This window comes from Microtus ochrogaster, chromosome 16 (assembly GCF_000317375.1).
Source record: "Microtus ochrogaster isolate Prairie Vole_2 chromosome 16, MicOch1.0, whole genome shotgun sequence".
Classification (NCBI taxonomy): Eukaryota; Metazoa; Chordata; class Mammalia; order Rodentia; family Cricetidae; genus Microtus; species Microtus ochrogaster.
The window spans coordinates 58,518,354-58,540,385 of NC_022018.1; the positions used below are offsets into that span (position 1 = coordinate 58,518,354).

Consider the following 22,032-nt stretch of genomic DNA (forward strand, 5'->3'; position numbering starts at 1 on the left):
ATGCATATACAAGGCTGTTACAGTTTCCCCTTTGATAGAGCCCTGCAAATGAACCCTGTCACCATCCAGGCACTGTCCTCAGACAGCAGGGAGGGTCCTGCTCAGGGCATTGCCTATGGACCTCTCCAAAGGCAGCAGGGCTTCTTGTGTGGCTGAGAACACACACCACATCCTGTGCCTTTTGTCCCAGAACCTCAGAATTTCTGCCTCTATGACCCTAAGCCAACTTCCGGGCCTTTAGTCCAGTCCAGTGGTTACCAACTTGTGAGTTATGACCCCTTTTACAGGGGTTGTCTAAGACCATAAGAAAACACAGGTGTTTGCATTACAATTCAGAACACTAGCAAAATTACAGTTATGGAATAGCAACAAAAGTAATGTTATGGTTGCGGGGGTCAGTCACCACAACATGAGGAACTGTATTAAAGGTCACGGAAGAAAGAAAGGTTGGGAACCACTGCTCTAGTCCATCCTTTGAAGTGGCCTGCGTGGCTGGTGAGAGCCTGCTAGGCCTGGGGAGAGGACCTAGGACAATGGTTTGGTATGAAGAGGAGACTAACGTCAGAACCCGGACAGGAAAGCTGGTTGCTGCGCAAGGGCACATGCCAGGTTCCTGGAGAAATAAAATGAAGCCCAGAAGAAAAAGAGAAAGAGAGGGCTTTGACTACTACATCCCAGTTCATCACAGGGTGATCTGCCAAGGCAAGATGGGACTCGTATAAAAAGTGACTTGGTTTACGATTCAGCTACAGATGTGTGACTCTTACTGCAGGCCCCACATATATCTGAGGTGCACATAGGTTTGTCTGCAGGTCTCCTGAGCTTCTCTGAGTTCTTCTCTTGGCACATGATGATGGGTACCCTAGACTCAGGGACACATGATGACCTTGAGTACCTCACACTCCACAGTCCCTAGCAATGGGCTCATGGATCATATCTCCACCCCCCCCCCAAGAACCACGGTTCCCCAAAGACACACCCACTCTCACACCCAAGAGAATCCGGAACTGAACACACAGGCCTGGCGGTTTCCACAAGATGAGGTATCTGAGTGTAACTAAGAACTAGTTTCAGCAAACTATACCTTTGGTCCCTGGCAAAGCCATAAAATCATCACAGCCTCAGCCTGGTGGCATTCAGATCTGACCACTCTGGGGACGGCAACCAAGGAAGAGATGACAGGAACACTATGGAAAGCCGCTTCAGCAGCGAGTGCTCCAACTCATGGCCGTGCCTCCCTGTGTAATGACTTGACCCAATTAGTATGTAAGCAGCTTGGCTTTTGTAAATCTGTGAGGCCAGCTAAATGAATTCAGTGTCCAGAAGGGAAGGACAGGCACCTGGCAAATGCAGGGAAATCATTAATTGGGCTAAGCCCTTAGGTTAAGCCAATTATCTGTTTCTCGTTTGGGTGGCATCGTGTGGAGATGAAGTCAAGTAGGCAGCCCACCACGGCATCACCTTCTACGTAGCATTGGCCATCAGAGAGCTGACCGCACTGGGCTTGCCTTCTGGTCCCTCTCGCTCCTTCACCTGCTCATCTGGGAAGAGCTTGCACATCGTGCAGGGAGGCCACGTAGACATTGAGCACGTGTGTGCAGGGAGGCCACGCAGACACCAAGCACGTCTGTGCAGAGAGGGTATACAGACACCGAGCATGTCTGTGAAGCACTTTCCTGCTATGGTAAAGCCTCATTAGTTTGTGTAAGACCTCTGCCCTGACTGAGGCCCCAAGCAAACCATACTCTATTGACATTTCACAGGCGCTTTGAATCTCACAAGCTTCTAGCCGCCCAGGGAGGCAGGCTTAACAAAAACTCTCCTTTGAATGAGCTCTGTAGTGTCAATGGGATGATCAGCCTTGGCTTCAGAAGGCTAAGCGAGAAAACAAGCCATATTTTGCCCTTATTCCCAGTCAATGAGCTAATAACTCCTAATTCAGATGGCAGCTAAGAAGAAAAACAGGTTATTCCCAGATGCCTGGGTGCACAAAGGATCACCTGGAGGACTCCTCAGAGCTCATGCTGTGGGATCTCCCCTGCACTGCAGGAGATGTGGGCGGGGCTTGAGAAGACTCAAGCAATTCATTCATTTACATAACAATTTTTTCCTACTAGTAGTAATGCTAAATTATTGTCCGTATGCTGACCTCCAAGAGATGTAAACCCTACCTTCATTGTTAATTTAAGCTCATGCTCACAAACACAAATACACAGCAGCCCACAAAACCACTTATCACGCCAAACACAATGCAGACTCTTGCTCAGTCTGAGCTGTGTAGAACACGGCCGTGTGATGTGATATTTTGAATATGCTCTGACAAATAAAGCTCGCTTGAAGTCAGAGGGCAGAGTTAGCCACTGGCTGACCAAAATTAACCACAGAGGCTTTGGGGGACTGAGAACCGATGGGAGTGGAAGAGTAAGACAGGCGGGAAGGACCTGGCTCTGTTTAGAGGAAGGACCAGAGCAGGTTCGGACGGCTGGTGGTTTCTCTGCTTCTCTGATCTTTCCCGTTCTTGCTCTGATACCTGCCTCCCGAATTCTCATGGATGAAGAATAATTAGAGTAATGCTTCACTGCCCTTCGTAGAGAAAGCAAATGGAAGGTGCTCAAATTAAGAACAAAACCTCAGAGCTATTCCGTGCAAAGGAAAGTTCAAGATGAATCTAATTAGTGGCCATCACTGCAGAAACAGGAGCACAGAATCCAGGGTGCAATAAAATATCATCACCAAGTAGCGTTTCTACAATAACATAAAGATTTTCCTACACTAATAATTCTACAAACTAGATCATATTTTTATGGTTATAAAATCATATAACCATCCCAGAATCACTGAAGACGTTCAGTTCTAAGGCAGTCCTGATAACATTAACACAAGCTACTCAGTAAAACAGAAAGAATATACTCTTCCTTGAAGTGACAAAAATGTATTTATCTCAGCCTCAACGCTAGTATTATACCTACTGTAACACTCAAATAAACACGGTAGTCACTATAATAAGGAACAAGCATTGAGTCTTAAGTTCTGGTTCCTGGGGCAGAGGTAACCAATCCTTGGACGTTCCTAAGGGTCAGAGTAAAAGATGCCCCTGCTGGTCTTCACACTGAGTCACTTCCAGTCGCTCCTGAGTTGATGCTAACGAGGTGAGTGTGGAGAATGGTGGTGGCCAGAGGAACCAACAGCATGACATATGATAGAAGCTAGAACGTTCAGCCCAGCCCTAGCTTTCAGGGATGGGTGGAGGGCTAGGGAGTGACTTAGTCGCCAATGGCCAATGGCTTATTCAACTGTGCCCATGTAATGGAGCCTCAATGAGTCTCCTAGGAGAGCTTCTGGCTAGGTTAATGCATCTGTGTGCCAGGAGGCCAGTGTTCCTCACCTCCACGGGGACAGGACCTTCTACACTCAAGGCCACTCCATGGCTTGAGTCAAGCATGTGTCTCCACTCCTTGCCTTTTACAACGGAAGAGTAAAGCACGGGAGACATTTCCCCAGCTATTGCAGGGCTCCGTGGCAGAGTGAACATGAGCAGGGACTGGGGAAGTCTGAATGGACAGCCCAGTCGTCAGAAGCACAGGCGCCATATTAGGGCTTCCTATTGGCATCTGAAATGGAAGCAGTCATGTGGGACCAAGTCCACTAACTTGTGGGACCTGACCTGAACCCCAGCCAGTGTTTGAGCTGAACTCACTGGGGAATATCCTGTGAGTGAGAGCAGAAAATGTCTTGGTGTAAGAAGAAAAGAAAAAAAAACAGAATTTGATATCTTATCTGAAATGTCCTCTGTGGAGAAAAAAGGTGTTTCTCTTTTTCATTATAACTGCTCGTGTTTCACATCATCTAAAGATAATTAAAGATTAAGGAAAACAAATTAAAGAAAATTCTTAAAAGTATAAACACTTAAAGAAATATATTTCCCTAAGACTGGGGGAAAATTCAAGTTGATTACACATCCAGAAAGTTTCAAAGACTCAAGTCAATTAATTAGGAAAACTAAAAGTCATGTCAGGAAACAGGCAAAAGACAAATGCAATTTGCAGATATTCCTGGCTTCTTGACATGCACTAAGAACAAAGCACCCATTTATGCAAGGAAATAATTCCACTTGACATAGCACACAGAGAATTAAATGGCAAGGGAGTGACGAAGGAATTTGTAGGACCTATCAGAAGAAAATTTACAAACCGTTCTAAGGAATACCAACCAACCAGCAACTGAAAAACCTGTGCAAAGACTAGAGGGCATACTGTGTGCTCAGAGAGACAAACTCCTGATGACATCACCCAGACAGCTCTTCAGGAAATTTGTACATGCCATGTGATCTTCATAAAAACAATGTTTTTCATTTAAGGATTATATGTACATAAAGACAAATATATATGTAAGATTGTGAATAATGGGGAAAAATCTGAAAAACCACGAGGCTGTGTAGCCCTGTCTGATAACATCATATATTATAGAGCAATGTTTAAAATAATACTGTGTTGGTTCTCCTATGATATTATCATAAGGCTGACAAATGGATCAGAATATAAAGTACAAAAATAAACCCAAATACAAATGAGAGGCTGGTGTGGAACAGAAACAGCTTCTCTCAGCTCAGTGAGCAGGAGGGGCACACACAATTACACACATAGGATAGACAGATGACAGCTCAGGAATGTGCACACATGTTCACACACAGAAGGACAGACAGATGACAACTCAAGATGACACACACATTCACATGCACAGAAGGACAGACATATAGCAGCTCAGGAATGAGCACACACATTTACACACACAGAAGAGACAGAAGACAGCTCAGGAATGTGCACACACATTTACACACACAGGACAGACAGATGACATCTTAAGAAACCCACTTCACGCTTTTCATCATCCAGCAAGGCAGACTCCAGTCGTATCAACGATCATGGCGGGGAATAGAAGTGTTCCCTAGGAACCCAGAGGTGGGCACCAACTTTTAAAATCATATGAATACATCCAAAAGCCGTAAAAGTCAACACATTTCAACTCATAAATGTAAAATGTTACCTGGCAATGCATCTTATGAAATCAAAAGGCAAATACTACCAGTGAGAATTTTTTCTTTTCTTTTTTTTAATCATTTAAATTATATTTCAGAGGCTAACCTCTCTACATAGAAAGTTTTTATTAATTAACAAAACTTAAGGACCCATTCAGAAAATGGATGCAAGGTGTGTGTGACCACATGTGCACATGTATGTGACTGTGTGTGTGTAAGAGAAAGAGAGAGAGAGACAGAGACAGAGACAGAGACAGAGAAAGAGAGAGTATTAGCAAAGCTGCTTAGAAATTTGCTTATTTCTGGACGCTGACTTTTTTTTATAAAACAATAGGAATTTGACAGTGGCTATCAAAATTATAAATATATGCATGTTCTGATCCAGTAACTCCTCTTTAGGGAAGCTGGCATATTGGATAATTGGTACTTTATTTGTGAGGACATGTATACAAGATGTCTTGTTGGCCATGCCACATCACTGGAAACCACACAACTGACCATCAGTAGAGACCACATGAAGTAAACACAGCCATCTTTGCAGGCCGAAAGACCATATGGCTACGCAGGAAAAGCAACCAGTGACGAGCTCAACATCTAGATAGGGAAGTCTCTAGGAGGTCTATTGCTCCCTACCAAAAAGCAGGACAGGGAACATTGCTCATAAAGGGTGATCATTTACGTCTTTAGCGAGAGAAGGAACAGGCAGGCGCATGCATTAGCAAGCATTATTAAATCACCTCTGGAAGGAAATACAAGAAGCTAATAACAATGGTTACAGAGCGAGAAAAGTGGGCTCCGGAGGCTCTTTACCAGACGCCTTCCTGTTTATTTTCATTTCTGAACTAACAATGTATTTATTACCCAGTTAAAAACTGTATTTTGAAGGTATCAGCAGCAATCTAAGCATCTGCTGTGGTTTGGCTGTTGATATCCAAATACGCCCTGGGAAGTGCCTCGTCCAGGTGCAACGGAGCCCTGTTCCCCTTCAAGCCACACGTTTTCTTTTGCAATAACAGTCAGTGCTTGAGAGGAAACACACTGGGGGTTCAAGATGCCCCATATTTGGCTGGTTTTAAAACCTCTTACAATGACAACAGGCATTGAGAGCAAAGGCATTTTACACTTTAAATAGAGCCTAAGTGCTTTTGATTGTGGTGTCTTTTCAGTTTCATTTCTCAAAGACCAAAGATACCACTGAGGTGGCTTTCCCAACATCACTGAAAGTAAGCCTCATATCTAAATGCGGACATAGTCTCATGTGGGTACCAACCAGAACCAGCTGTCTTGCCGTCCCTAGAATAATGGAAGACTTACTCATGTAGAAAGCTTCCAATCTCCCTGCATTACCAGAAGACCCTCGACTAGCCCACGTAAGAAATCATGGCTCTGCCCAAATCTAGGATCACATTTTTATAGAAATTCTGCAGGGAAAAGAAGTCATAATTCAATGCGCTGATGGCAGCGCTGATTCAATTTTCCTCTTGCATAAATGCCTGCTAAGTCTCTCCTTATGAACGGGCACAGCTGGCCTCAGGTAAGAGACCTCCTGCTCTCGTCACCACAGCCACCAGAACTAATGATCCTGTAATAACTCACAACTGATAGGCTAGCACACCAGCCTCACCCACCACGCCGTTCTGCAGACTTGGGCTCACAGCCTTGGCAAGCAGAGGCAGAATTTACGGGCAATGAGCGGGGATTAAAGGATTATCTAACGAGATAAAAGCAACGAGGGCAAAACTATTTCTAATAAGGTGGTTAGGGCCCTCCGTCCCGACAGCGGCAGCAATCTTAGCAAACATCCGGGAGAGGCGTGTCACAGCTTATGTTATTATTGATGAAAGATAGGATGCTAATAAAAATTCAGCAAGTACAGAAAATGTCAGAGATGGTTTCATTTCGCGTGTAATAAAGTCAGACACATAAAAATAACACGTTGCCTCTAAAGGGGCTGTTGTGCCTGATGTTGGTACACAGAAGCATAGAGCTGCATAAGCTCCCACGGAAACAAATCCCTACACCTCGACATGGACGACATTGTGATGTGAGCTGGGGCCTGGAGAGACAGTTCTGGGAAACACGCTGTCCTTTAAGTCCCTGAACGCCTGTGCCTTCCACTCTGTGGTTTGTAAAATGAAAGATTCCAGGAGGAAAAAATAAAGCCCCAATCTGAAAACAAGTTTCCAGGGTATCTGAAACCCCAGTTATGACAAGTACAAATTAGAGGGGAACCCTAAATGTTACTGTCCCAAAGCCCTAGCACGAAAGGAAAAGTCTTATAATGAGACAAATAAATTAGGAATGAGATGGGTGGATGCAGAGTCTGTGGGTCCCGGCTAGGCCCTGCCTGAGGACCGAATCACGCCTGACCCCGGCTACCTAGGCTTAGCTCTACCCTCCCATCTAGGGGAAAGACCTGATCTGCACCTGCAACTAACATGTCCTCTGGGGAAAGCTCTAGGCAGCGCTGGTTTCTGAGCAGTCTTGCCACCATCCCTATCTCTGTCCCCTGCCACAGCAGCCTCACCTTGTCCCAGAGTCCTCTGTTTGGACACTAAAGATGAGCTTGCCAGAGAGGCAAGTGAGACTTGTCCATACAGACTTCTGCCGTTCCATTGTTTAAGTATGAGGTCTTTTGTTTGGATTTGGGGTTTGTTTTTGCTTGTTTTATAACTTACATGGTTCAGTTTATTTCTACTTAAAAGTAGAAATAATTCAAAGAAATGGATGAATACATTTGCTTTTCTATTTGCATTTAGGGTCACATCATATAACCCTGCCTGACCTGGGACTATAATCTGCCACTGCCTCCTGAGTGTTGAGATTAAAGGTGTGTACCACCATGCCCAGGGAGGTAATTGAAACACTTAAAGTTACCACTCTTGGCTGGGTAGCTCAAATCATTCCTCTACAGATCCCCATAAAAAGACAATCTGCCTCTCCATCACACTGTGGCTTCCCATAAGATGAGGAGGAATTAGTGAGCATGACCCCTGGTTGCCTAGGAGCAGAATAAACATGGCTGGAGATCAGCCTCCAGGTCAAAGCTAACACAATTAATAATAAACACATCCTCCTTCACTGAGAATCCTCCTTGATGCCAGCATTAAAAGAAATCAATGATCTTTTCAACTTAATGGCCAATCTGGAAAGCAATTTTAAAAAAATAATTGGTTTCAGAAATGGAAAACGCTCAGACACGAGTGCGTCCTCCCGTTACCATCTGCGGCTTTGTAGCTTGACAAGGCCGTTCCCCGGCCTTGTGTAACATTTATAAGAAATAATTATACATCGAGTGACTATTATACCAATTGTTTTTTCTAATCAATAGTTAAGGACATACGCAGGCGAGGGAAATAATTAAACATTTAATATTGTTCCTTATAAATGGCAGGAAAACTGAAGGTAATACAAGCATTTGGGACTTTGCAGGAATGAGAAATTGCTAAGTCCCAGGCGACAGGGTCCCAGGATGTGGAACAGGGATTTCTGCTTTACCAAGAAATCCCGGGAACTTCTGGAATTGGCACTTCAGTGACATGAACAACCTCACAGGAGCTATGGTCAGACAACGGGCCAAGGTTAGAACATGACCTGTCCCTGTAGGAACTCAGGCACAGACTGAATTCTCCCACATGGCGGTATTGGCATAAGCATGTGCTGGAGGCATTTGAACCATGAAGGTGGAGTCCTCAGAAATGGATTTCTGCTTTCTTGATGGCAGCGGTTTACCTGCCCACGCTCTTCCCTTTCCTCTTCCCAGGGCTGCACGCCATTGCGCTCTCCATCATGAGGGAGTTACAGACCCTTACCAGTTCTGGCTGCCCAGCCTGGGTCTCCAGAGTGGCCAGGCAAAGACATCTATTTTTCTCATCAATTACCTAGCTATAAAGCAACAGAAAGCAGATACTGGCACAGCCCAACCCCGAGTTTCTGAGTTATCTCACAGAAGACGTTCCCTACAAATGTAGCTAAGGCGCCTGCCTGCCGTGCTCTTTAGGAATGAGGTCTAGGCTCAGAAAAGTATGGGGAATCACGTACAGGCTGCCTGCCTTTGAAGAGCCCCATCGGCATTAGCATATTAAAGGCTCACAGAAGCCCAAGGATAGAGATGCCTAATCAATGCTTTAACGAGAAAGGCCCACTTCTCTTAGCAGCACTAGCACGTGTAACTATTAGCACCTATTAAGCAGAGGAAGAGCGGCTTTCCTAGTTTCCGTGTTCTACTTGAACAATTAGCCGTGGGACACCTCTACCATGCTCGGAGCAGGCAGTCCACCACCAAAGAGAGTTCTAATTATTGAAAGAGCCGAATCGGCCACAGTTCAGGTCTTAATGTGAAACGGATCGATATCTGAGCTCGCACTGTCCGTGTAATCACCAGGTAACCCTAGCTACCTTCTGTTTACCTGCAGCTTTAACTGTATCCTCTGCAAAGCGGGGCTCGCAGGATTATTTACAGAGATGCTGGAAACCTTAGATGCACTGAAACAGTAAACTGCCTCCCATCTGCTACGGCCGCCCTTATTTTAATTCTCCTCCTGTTGAGTGAAGGTCCCTGCAGCTTATGCCCCGAGACCAGCTCCACATTGGAAAATCGGTCTGATTGCTGCTCCGCCCACCATACTGGATTCCCCCAGATCAACCCGAGTCTGTTCTCTCAGTTCTCTGATGCTTCTGTGTCCTCCACCGTCTCCTCCATGTAGCTCCAGCTTTGTCACTTATTAGGTGGAAAGCAAACTCCGAACTCTGCCGGTCCTCACAAACTCTGTGATAGTGGGTCTCGAGGGACTCCACGCTGTCATTGGCTGTCACAGCCATTCCCACCCACCATTCCAGACAACAATCTGACAGCAGTCTGAAACTGTCCACACAGCCTTCTCTGATATTATATGGGGCATATGAAGGAACAAATTCAAAAGGAATAACCCAAGGAGAAGCCTAAAGTGGCCAAGTGTATTTCTGACATCGGCCACATTCGTGGAAATCATGCTACACAGGTCCTTGAGACGGGTCTTTGGATCCCAGATCTCTGAAGCGCACTGGACCCAATCCCTGGGAACAGAGCTAACAGCATTGTATCAAGCTCTCATCCTTGTCTTAAACATGCCACTAACGTTGGAGGACCATGACTCTGCAGTTAGGAGGGCAACTAAAGTTAAGCTCACTCAACAGATAACCCGTGAAAGTGCCTTATCAATTAAGGGGTGTTATAGCTAATCTTAGTTGTCAACTTGACCATAATCAACCAGCCTGCTGGGCACCTTTGGGAGGGATTTTCTCAATCGTATTATTGAAGCAGGAAGACCCACCCTAAATCTGGGTTACATCCACTAGGGGTAGCTCACATAGAGGACACTGAGAAGGAAGCTCTGCCTTTGCCTGTCTGTGCTCACTCTTGCTGGAAAGTTCATCTATCCTATTGCTATGGCCAGCATTCCATATAGAATGAAGACTGGCAGCTTTCCAGGAATCCTCCAGTACTCCAGGACCAGAGCAGGAATCCTGCGACATCCATCCTGATGAACTGCATGGCTACCAGATTCTCTGCCTTTCCATCATCAGACAGCCATTGTTGGAGTACCTATACCATACCCTGTAAGGTAGTCTAATAAATGATCTTTTATAGTGTGTGTGTGTGTGTGTGTGTGTGTGTGTGTGTGTATTCAATTAATTCTGACATCTAGAGAACCCTGACTAATCCAAAGAATGTCAGCCAAGTTAAAGAAGAGGCACAGGCTATAACAAGACAGGATCTGTGAGGACATGGTAACTGGAAGTGGACATACAGGGGGTGGCGGATCAGGACCCAGCATGCACGCACTCACACCTCACCCTGAGATCTGGAGGAACCCCTTAAGGTTCCGACCCTGTGCAGACTGGTGGCAGAAACAGGAATTCAGACTCCCTTTTGGTTAAGAGGCCACCGTTTATGCAGCGATTGTCACAGGCTGACAGCAGGATTGATGGGAACTGGGGAGCTCTTTTCAGTTGCTCTCTAGCTCAGTTATGCACAGGCACCCAGAGAAGGGAAGTGACCCGCAGACCTAGAGCCATTCCAGAGACCTAGTTCACAGAATACTCACAAAAACAGTAGCTACTTTACTCAGCCAACGTGACATCATCCTAGCTGTTTTTACCCAGTTTTACACCTATGATTAGGAGGTCAAAGATTAATTGCTGCACAGTTCTAATGGATTAAAAAATAAGATTCCCTGTTCTTCTGATCTCACGACTGAACAGAGTTCCTATGTGCCCTTCCTCACCTCTAAAGATTTGCCACAGCTGAGCCCTTATTCCCCGATGTCTCCCCAGTTACTCGAGGTGTATTTGTCAAGCTCATTTATTGACTCAGCTCCTCCCTATTGGCTGAGTGCCCTTCTGTTGGAGGCTTAGAAGTGTGGGTGACCACTCTCTTACCCTTCAAACTCAGTATGAAGAAAACTCTTTCTAAAACTACTTGAGAAACAAGGTCAGGGCAACTCTCCCTACTGTAGGCTCCCTACCGTGATTGGCTGGTCTATGCTATGAACAAAATAATACATGTACAATTTCAAGATGACCAGCAATAAATGACTAGATCTGTGGGGATGGAGAACGGGCATTTTACATTCAGCTCTGAGTTCTGAATCTGGCTCTGCTCTTTCTTTGGTGTGTGACCTGGACCCCTCTGACCTTTCCATTTTGGCGATGAGAATCCTTCTAGTCTTATATGGTCATTTTGTAAATTTAGAGATGACTCATACAAAGGCCTTCGTGCAGACACTGGTAGCGGAGGCCATTCCGTGTCTAAGCCACTCACAATCCTCTTGCAGGCTCTGCGAAGTACTCAGAGGGATTAACCACCGTTTTCAAAAGCCACTGCTGCTCCAGGACCAGAGAATCCTCGCCAGGCAAGCCTACCACACATTTTCTTTCTTTCTGCCTTTAGAAAAGGTGGTTGTTCTTTAAATAGATGTCAAAGATCATGATGAAATCTGGAGCCTCAGACCCCAGCGTGCTCCGGTGACGACTGTACGGGAGCGCCTGAAAAGAGGAGCATAAACTGAGGACAAGAAACAATAAAGCAAAGGAAGTCATACAGGAGACAGGAACCCATCCATCTCCCCACCGGAATGCTGTTCTTTGTGGAGCTTCTCCATTCAGGCAAATAACTTGCTGGGAAGGCAATGTAAAATATGTAAGAAAAAAAACATGTAAATAATGAAAAAAGATGAGAGCGAGCTAGCGCAACTGAACATTTCCTTTGATGCTGTGGCTCCACGGCTAGGGACGTAGCCTACAGAAGTATGACAGCCTTAATCTCAGGATAGTCTAGCGACTGTTTTTTAATAACAACCAAAATCAGAAAAGAACTCAGATGCAACAATGGGAAATAGATAAATAAACAAACATATTTCAGGCATAGATCTCACAGAATATTATATATTGAAATAACATATGTGGAGGGTTCTCTAAGATGTATGACTTGAATAAGCAAGTATGAATTAAAATGAATGTAACTACTGCCTTCTCATAGCAACTCCCAGAGAGTGTGTTCAGAGAGCCTGTGGGCCCTGGGCCCGGAAGATGATTACAGAACCATGGGAGCCTGTGGGCCCTGGCCCCGGGAAGATGACTACAGAATTGTGGGAGTCTCTGAATCTGGGGCCCGGGAAGACGACTATAGAATCGTGGGAGCCTGTGGACCCTGGGCCCGGGAAGATGTCTACAGAATCATGGGAGCCTGTGGATCAGGACCCAGGAAGATGACTACAGGATTGTGGGAGCCTGAGGATCCAGGTCCCAGGAAGACGACTACAGGATTGTGGGAGCCTGTGGTCCTGGGCCCGGGAAGATGACTACAGAATCATGGGAGCCTGTGGATCAGGACCCAGGAAGATGACTACAGGATAGTAGAAGTCAGAAAATAGGAGCCCTTTCCTGATTTCTTCCTATCTTTTACATGACTTTTTTTTTTAAACTTAAAAACAAAGACCTGGCATTTCTTAGCTATCACTTCAAAAACCAAAATGCACCAACCAAATTATAATTAACATCAGACTAAAGAGAAAAGAGCTCAGTGGAAATAAAACCGGGCTTTCCTGAAAAACTTGACAAACTCTTCCATTAAAGCAGGTGCTGCTCTCGGCAGGGTGTTGTTAGAGATGAGCAAGCGGACAGTTGTCACCCCATCCCCATGTCATTGTTGCTCCTGGATGAGATGAGCAAGCAGTCATCACCCCTATCCCATGCCCCCATCCCTGTGTCATTGTCGGCCCCCATGATGTGCAGAACAATACGGGCTGTGGAGACCACCCTAAACCAGGGGTCAACAACCTATGTCCTAGGGCCAGACCTGGCCTCCTGCCTGTTTTGTGTAACCCATTAGCTAAGTATATTTCTTTGCATTTAAAAATATTTCAAAAAATTAAAATTATTGCATAACCTAAAAACCTTAGAAAGCTCAAGCTCAGTTTGCACATGGGAAGTCGACTACAAAGTAGCCACGCCCTCTCATTTGCATATGACCAGGGCTGCACTTGCCTCTAAGGCAAAAGTCAGTTGTTGCAACAGACTACAAGGGACTTCCAAGTCTAAAATATTTACTGCTTGAGTTGGTTGAGTCTCTGCTCCCTTTTCCGGAAGGCAGACACAGGAAGAGCCCAGATCACAGAGACGTTGTGATGACAGAATCGGATGATGTGTGACATGCTCAACACTCCCAGTTTTCATAGTTAACACTGAAATTGTACTTTTTAAAACAGCGGATAGAAAAAAAGCTTGATTTGCTTTTTTAATAACCGTTTGTAAGACTTGCTGTACCTGCCAGTCAAGATGTGCAAGACAGAAGAAGGAAACCCTAGCTTCCCCCAGTGGTTATGGAATGCTTTGTATCTACAGCTACGATCCTTATTAACCTCCATTTGCCAATCGCACTCATGTTATTGCCAGAGTTTGTGTATAGGGACCGCACCCCCTCACAGCACCAGTCCCCCTGCGGTCTTCAGGACCAACCATAGAAGCTATTCTAGCAACACCAGCTCACTCTGATTGCAGTATGTCAAGCAGGGATCTTTCCAAGAGATCCTCAGGAGAATGTGAAAAACACATGTGACCTCAGGAAAACATGAAGAACACATGTGAACTTGGAGGCTGTGAGGAATACATGTGACCTTCCAGAAGGGGCTGCATTAAGACACAACGGGAGAAACAGTGTAGTTTTACAAAGCATAGAAGAAACCAGTAGCCGGGCGGTGGTGGCGCACTCCTTTAATCCCAGCACTCGGGAGGCAGAGGCAGGCGGATCTCTGTGAGTTCGAGACCAGCCTGGTCTACAAGAGCTAGTTCTTGGACAGGCACCAAAAGCTACAGAGAAACCCTATCTCGAAAAACAAAACAAAAAAAGGAACCAGTAGCAACATTGACCCATCCCTAAGGAGCAGACACCACAAGTCCCCAAGCTGACTACTTGGCTAAATATGTAAGTCATTCACCTACAGGAGCTTCTCTGTAAGGTGTTGAACCCCTACCATACAGGCCCAGGAAAGTCCCGCACCATAGCTCAGGTCCCAGTTGTCAGCACAGCAAAGCTGATAGCAAGAGTTCTTTCTTCACTCCATTTTTATCAGCAGCTCTCAAATCTCAGTGAGCATCAGGAGGCCCAGGGGGACAATTCTCACAGGTCACTCCCTACTCTCCTATGGCCTCTGATCCAGCAGCTCTGAAGGAAGCCAGAGAAAAATTCTCCAGAGACATTACTGCTCCTGTCCAGGGCACTTTGTGAACCAGAGATCACACCCTGCGGCACTGCACAGGGAAGGCCTCCTGCTCATTACCTTTGATACTTGCAACTCCCCAATCACATACCACACAACCTCTCCTATACAACAGGACATTACATACTTGAAAAGAGAAGATTCCATTGTCTTGATAGAGCTCATCACTGGCTCAAAAGTCAGACTTCAGCAGCCTAGTCCTGATTGGCTAGTAACTAGCTGGGTTAAAAGCAGGTACCTCCTCCTGTTCAACAGAGAAAAGGTCAAATCATATTTTCCAAAGGTCCTCCTATAGAGCACCACCACTGCTAACGCGCCAATGTCCCTGAACAGCCTCCCTTTCCCGGGTACTCACTGAAGATCCAGGCAGCTGCTAGAAGGGTCCTCTCGTAATGAATGAACCCCTGGGAACATCCTGGTTGAGACTCAATTAAGTGGACGACAGTGGAATGATGTCCCCAAGGGGCTTTTAGATGCTTGTATGACACAGAACTTTAGGTAGTAAGTAAACTAGCAAATCATTAATGAGAAGACGTTGGGAACAAGTCCAGACCATCCCATCATTCCCAAAAAAGACTTCACTCCCGCCGCGCTACACTGAGACAGATGGAGGCCTCCGTCCACCGCATCTCTTGAGGATCTCTTCTCTCTCCGGGTTATCATGTCTCAAAACTTCAGAGGCTCTTTCATCTCTGGCTCTCATCTTTGGTTAGGAATGAAGTCACGCTTAACTGAAATTTCACCCTCATCACGGGAGGTGGGAACAGTTGATGTAGCAAATAGTGAAGGTCTTTAAAGCGTGACTTAGTAGGTCCACAACACTTATCACAATGGAGTATCATAGGAGATCAGCCTGAACTAGTCCAAAGCATTAGAATGGCTTCCTCCAGCAAATGGCATATAAATCGAGGCCCACAAGAATGAATTATGGGACAGGATAGGGGACAGGGACAGGGGTTTGCTAAGCTGTGGTAAGAGATCGTGTGAATCCTAGGGCAAATTTAGTTTACATACTAAGCCACATGAATTACAATAGTATAACGAGATCTTAAAGGAACAGTACTAGAGTTAAAAGATGGAAGACCCATCATCTTCCCGCTTAACCCACAGCTCTCCGGTTTCTGCCCCTACTATCTGGACAGTTATGGCACCAGGGTATGATGGTTTGAATGTGACTTGCCCACATAAGCCCATAGGGAGTGGCACTATTAGAAGGTGTGGCTTTAATGGAGGAGGTGTGGCCTTGTTGGAGGAAGTGTGTCACTGTGGAGGCAGGCTTGAGGTCTCATATACGCTCAAGCCATGCCCAGTGTCTCAGTTCAATTCCTGCTGCCTTTGGATAAAGATGTAGGACTCTTGGTTCCAGCACCATGTCTGCCTGCACGCTGGCATACTCCCAGATGCCTTGCTTTTTGCCATGAAGTTAACAGACTAAACCTCTGAACTGTAAGCCAGCCCCAATGAAATGTTTTCTTTTATAAAAGTTGTTGTGGTCATGACACCTCTTTGCAGCGATAGAAACCTTAACTAGGATACATGCTAATTTTCTCCATTTAGCATATTCGATGAATTAGATACATGTAAGAAGCTACAGAATCAAGAAAAATGAAACCAAGAGAAAAAGTAAATAATTCAGTCATAAACACACAGCATCCAGTGGGAATTCTCTTGTTTTGGCAACTGCTTTTAAGGCTACTAATTTATGTGTGTGTGTGCCTGCATTGTTGACATGCACCACACACACACACACACACACACACACACACACACACACACACACACAAGCAAGTGCCTACAGAGCAGAATTACTGGACTTAGAAATGGTTATGAGCCTCCCACTGTGGGTGTTAAATGCTGAATTTAGGTTCTCTGCAAGAGCAGTTAGTGCTCTTAACTGATAAGCATCTTGCCAGTCAACTGAGAAAATTCCACAGATAAGTTCCTGCAGAACCATTAACATTAAGTTGACATCTTTTTCTGACTGTCCTATACCCAAGAGCACCTGAATGTCCCTGGAGACACAAGGAGTCCCTCAGTCCTTTCTAGGGCATCTCAGTTCAATGTCAACCAGAACAGCCACTAGAACAACTGTCCTAACACATAGTGGGCCTCTCCATCCGAAAGTTACAGTGTATTTCCTTTGGTGCCTGAGCTAGCAAGATGTAAATCACTCTTAATCCATCATGTACTCTGGAGTCCTCTCTCACTAAGAGCTAAGAGAGCTGACAGAAGTCTCTAAGTGCAGTTCCGTTGGGGCTGCAGCCTGGGATCCAGGGAAGCCACTCTACCCTTCAGAGTAGGATAAGAGCCCACTGGAGGGCCTGGATTTTCCTTGTGGTCAGGGACCAGGCTAATCTGTTCCCATGGGACCTCAGAGAGTACCCTGAGAAGAAGATGGCTCCCCAAGTCTCTGCTCTAGCCACACCTTCTATCCAAAGCATAGGAGGGCAACACATGCCCTCAACAGAGCACATCAATGCCGTCACATGAAGTCTACAAAAAAAAAAAAAAATCAAACAGCATTTGGAAATTCGTGGCTGTTTAGACTAGAAAGAGAGTGTGGTTTTGGGGTTGCTTATTCTCCAGCCGTTCCTACTGAGGACAACAGAATCCTCTGAAGAAGCGAGCCCTCGTTAGCTCTGCCTTGGAGAGACTGAAGCTGTAAGCTGATTAGCTTTGTGACTTTTCTTCACATTGCAGTAATTCAGCTATTTTTCTTCAACAGTCCTTTGTGTCTTCAGCAAATGCTGTTTTGATTGTGTCATTCTGGCCCACTTGGTAGTCAGCCTTCAATGCTATTTAGAGAAGATTCGGGAAGCGAAACACACCTCAGACACTGCAGCCAGACAGCACTGGCGGAGCCCTATAAAGAAACACTTCATAAAATACAGCATCCCTCTCAACAGCCTTCCGCTCACAGAACTCCACAGACTCGAGTTCAGAAGCAACGCCAGTGGTAGCCCTGGCCCCACCCAGTGCCCAGTTTCCACACGGCTATCTGCTTAATCTATGAAAACCTCATACTTGGGCTAAACTCAAATCTATTGTTTTATAATTGCTGCCTGCCATACCCAGTTACTCTTGAAAGCTGATCATTTTTGTTACTATGATAAAAACACCCTGACAAGAAGCTATATGGGGGAGAAAGAGGTCACTTGGTTTATAATTCCAAATTATGCTCCAATTATTATCGAGGAAGTCAAGGCAGGAACTCAAGAAGTTGGTAACATCCTGTCATTCATCACATTGTCACATCCTTGCTTGCTTCTGCTCAGCTCAGTTTCCTACTGCATATGCAGCTCGGGACATCTTGCCTAGGGAATGGTGCTGCCCACAATGGGTTAGGTTTCTCTATATCAATTAACCATAAAGGCAATACCTCATAGACACACCCATAAGTCAACCTGATATAAATAATTCTTCATCAAACCTTTCTTCCCAGATAGTTCTAGGTTGTGTTAACATGACCCTTAAAACTAACAACCACAGAAGCCAAACATCCCTAGAGACCTTGTACACACCCAAGTCCAGCTGTTGTGTCTGCAGAGGAGATACCATGCCACATGCACGGCAGGGCTGGAGCTGAGGCTCACTCACCCACATTCACCCCTGCTTCACAATGAATGAATGAAATTCATGCCCTGGCAATGCTGAAGCCCATATATGGTGATTCTGTTGAGCTTGTCCATATTGGGTTTCATGGTCTAAGTTGAAGAGGATGACTAACCAGGTCTCTTCCTCAAGAGGGCACAGGATCTCATTACAGCTGGTTGTGAGCCACCATGTGGTTGCTGGGAGTTGAACTCAGGACCTTTGGAAGAGCAGGCAGTGCTCTTGATCACTGAGACATCTCTCCTGCTTCACAAACTACATATAAAATGAAACCATTTAGTGTGGAGAAATCTGGGCTCTGCTCTGAGAACAGAATGACAAAGGTTTGCCCATAATGTGACAATCTCTCATTTTATCATCCCCAAGTGTGAATTTCTCCTCCTGCCTAATCACAGACAGAAAGAAATGACTCAGGATCAACTCCACTAAAGGCAAAAATCATAATTATTAGCATATGTCTGCCAACACTTGTATGGTTTGTATCCAAATATCATATTTTCCCCATGGGTATTTTTTGCATAAATAATTAATCTTAACTGGATCACCAAGAGGAGGTATGGCTTACAATTAAAAATTCTGTGATGTTATAGTGAGGTTTTTGTGTTTGCTTTGAATTGAAAATAATCAAAATAATATTCCCATATTTATGTACTGTCTCAACATGCTCACTTTTTTTTACTTTATTAAAATGCTGAGTTTATTTCACATGTATATTTGTCTCCCTGCCAATTCCACATCTGACCACCACTATTACTATGTCCTATCATAACATTCCACACATCCTTAAAACCAAGTAAAGGGTGGAGCTCCATCCTTGAAAACTAAGCAGGCATTTTAGACAACACATTCTTGACAATGGAACCTGGACAACATTTATCAAACCCAGTAGGGAAAGTTGCATTATAAAAAGGACAGCCAGATATATCAACTGTTGTAGAAATTAAGTAAGATGGAATATTTCAAACTGTTTAAACTATTTTCTTAAAGATACTTCCTCCACTGCCAGAGATCTTGAATAGCCTCCTGGTCAGTCATCCGGAAGCAATTCTTCACATAACTAATGGACTTGGCTTCCACTTTGGGAAGAGGGCCACCTTTTTCTATACTTGCTTGCATTTTTGCCTTAATGTCTTCTATAGAACTAGGTCCTTTTGGTGTTTTAGGGTTTTTTTTTTTTCCCTGTTTTTTGAAGGACTCTTGACCCTTTGATCTTGGTGTTGATGGTTTAAGTCTTTTCCATTTTGGTTTGATTTTTGTGTATTTTTGGCTGGGGTATCTCATACAGATTTCTTCACTGGAACTTTTTCTTCAGCTTCCTCATCATCAAAATCATCGTCGTCGTCATCCTCATCATCCTCATCATCTTCATCATCATCCTCATCTAGTTTTAATTTTTTCTCTGGAATCTTGTTGCAACCTCCAGGAGCAGATCGCTTTCCAGGCATACTCAACAGCTTTACATCCTCCTCATCTTCATCTGACTCTGCATCTTCCTCTACAGCTACTAGGTGCTGTCTACTAATGTGCACAGGCCCTGAGCCACACTTCAATCTTAAGACTACAGGAGGTGTTATTTCAAATCCCCCAAGGGAAACTGTTGGCTGTACAGACATTTTCAAAGTTGCCAGTGTTACTTTAATTGGACTGCCTTCATAGTTTACTGCTTCTGCCTCTACAATGTGTAATTTGTCTTTTGCCCCAGAACCTAAACTAAAGGTTTTAGTGATAACTGGTGCTCATTCTCATCATTATCCACCTTAAAGTGATCATCTTTGTCAGCTTTTAGTTCACAACCGTAAAAGTTGTTCTGAGGCCTTAGAGGGCTCATGTCCATGTCCATCGAGTCTTCCGTGAGGTGGAGGCGCAATCTTCGGTGGCAGAGAAGTCGGACAGAGGGTACAGCCTGTTGCTCCTCAGAACAGGCACGCAGGATGGAATCATGCCAGCCCATGCTCACATTTCTCACAAGGAATTCTTTTAATGGTTAAAAAAAAATTGGGGGGAACGGCCCCTTCCTGCTAACCTCTGAATGTGACCACCGTGCTAAAAGTCCCGTGGCTGGCTAAGAATATCACTACATAACCAAGTAGAATATTGATGATGTCTTTAAATAAAACTCTGACTGTCTCAAGATCTTGGTATCTGTATAAGCACCAAATGTGTACCTATTTTAAAAATAAATCTATGAATATGTATGTATATGATTGTGTGTGCATGTGTGTGCACACATATGTATGTGTGTGTGCATGTGTGCGCACACATATGTATGTGTGTGCATGTGTGTGCACGCATATGTGTGTGCATGTGTGTGCACGCACATATGTATGTGTATGTGTGTATGTGCATGTGTGTGCACACATGTGTATGTGCATGTGCTTGTGTGAGTGCACGTGTGTGTACATACACATGTGCAAGGGAAGTATTCCCCTCCACACAAAATGCACACCTCACTTTGTTAATACAGGTGGCACTGTGTAGCTATCTGGATCTCTGGGGTCTATGAAGGCAATTCTCCTGATTAGTTGCTCTATGGATGTGACCAGCCTCCTACCTCACATGGAGGAAGGAGACTGTGCACTGAGGCATTAGATTCTGGATGTCTGTCTGAACGTCTCGATAGCAGGGTCTGGCTCAGCTGCCCCTTGGCTGAAGGCAGAAGATCCATTTGCTTTCATTAATTGACAACGCCGATCATTCAAAGGCCTTGCTCCTGCCAGGAAGCACCCAGAACGTTTTGTTCCCAATGCTAAGCACTTACTAGCATCAAGCCCTCAGAGCAGTCCCTGATGGAGGTGCAGGCTTCTATTCTTCTCCAGCTCCACAGTTTTCACTGAGCGTCAAGCCAGACCTTTAAAAGACTGTGTACTCGGTATTACTGGGTTAATTATAGACCTGTGAGCATTGTCACACAGACAGATCTTGAAGGAACATCCTGTCACTGTGAGGCTAGCACGAACAAGGCTGTCCTCCTAAGCCCACTTCCAAGAGCCTATGGGGGGGTCATTTTTTAAAAAACCAGATACTTCTACATGGCTTCACATTACCCTTTGGTAAATGAAGCAGGTGGAGTCAATTAAAAAATAATAATAATGAAATACATTTTTCATGAATTTGGTTACACACCTAAAAAGTAGGTGTCTGCAGGAAAATGGAACATTCCCTGCAAGAGGAGGTGGCAATCACATTAGTCACCGAGTCTGAGCATTAGGGAGGCTGGAGGTGGATGTGGCTGGAGCAGAACGCAGTGAGAAGCAGTAGGAAATGCTAACTTAGGGTTGGGCTGTCTCCAGAGCCAGCACAGACAAATACACAGTTCCTTTAAATGGGCAGTTTGGTGCCACCCAGAATCACCTGAAAAGGAGTCTCAATGGGAGAGGGTCCAGATCCAATTTACCTCTGTGTGTGTGTGTGTGTGTGTGTGTGTGTGTGTGTGTGTGTGTGTGTGTGTGTGAACATGGTGCTGTTGGTACTGAGCCCAAGCCTCCCATCAGGGCCTGCTTGAGCTAGTGAATGCCAGTGGCAGAATTGACTTTCCCAGCTATCTGGGCAGCAGAGGGCTGAGCAGTTCCTGGCCAGGGGTAGCTGTTTATCAGGGTCAAGACCTGTGTGGATGGCCTCAGCAGCTCC

General features: G+C 45.1%; 1 protein-coding gene and 1 pseudogene across 2 annotated transcripts in view; both read right to left on the bottom strand.

Moving 5' to 3' along the window:
* Positions 1–22,032, bottom strand: part of Spock1 (SPARC (osteonectin), cwcv and kazal like domains proteoglycan 1) — a 459,458-nt gene that overhangs the window by 229,725 nt on the left and 207,701 nt on the right. The gene's annotated exons all lie outside the window — the stretch shown is intronic.
* Positions 19,387–20,356, bottom strand: LOC101998882 (annotated as a pseudogene).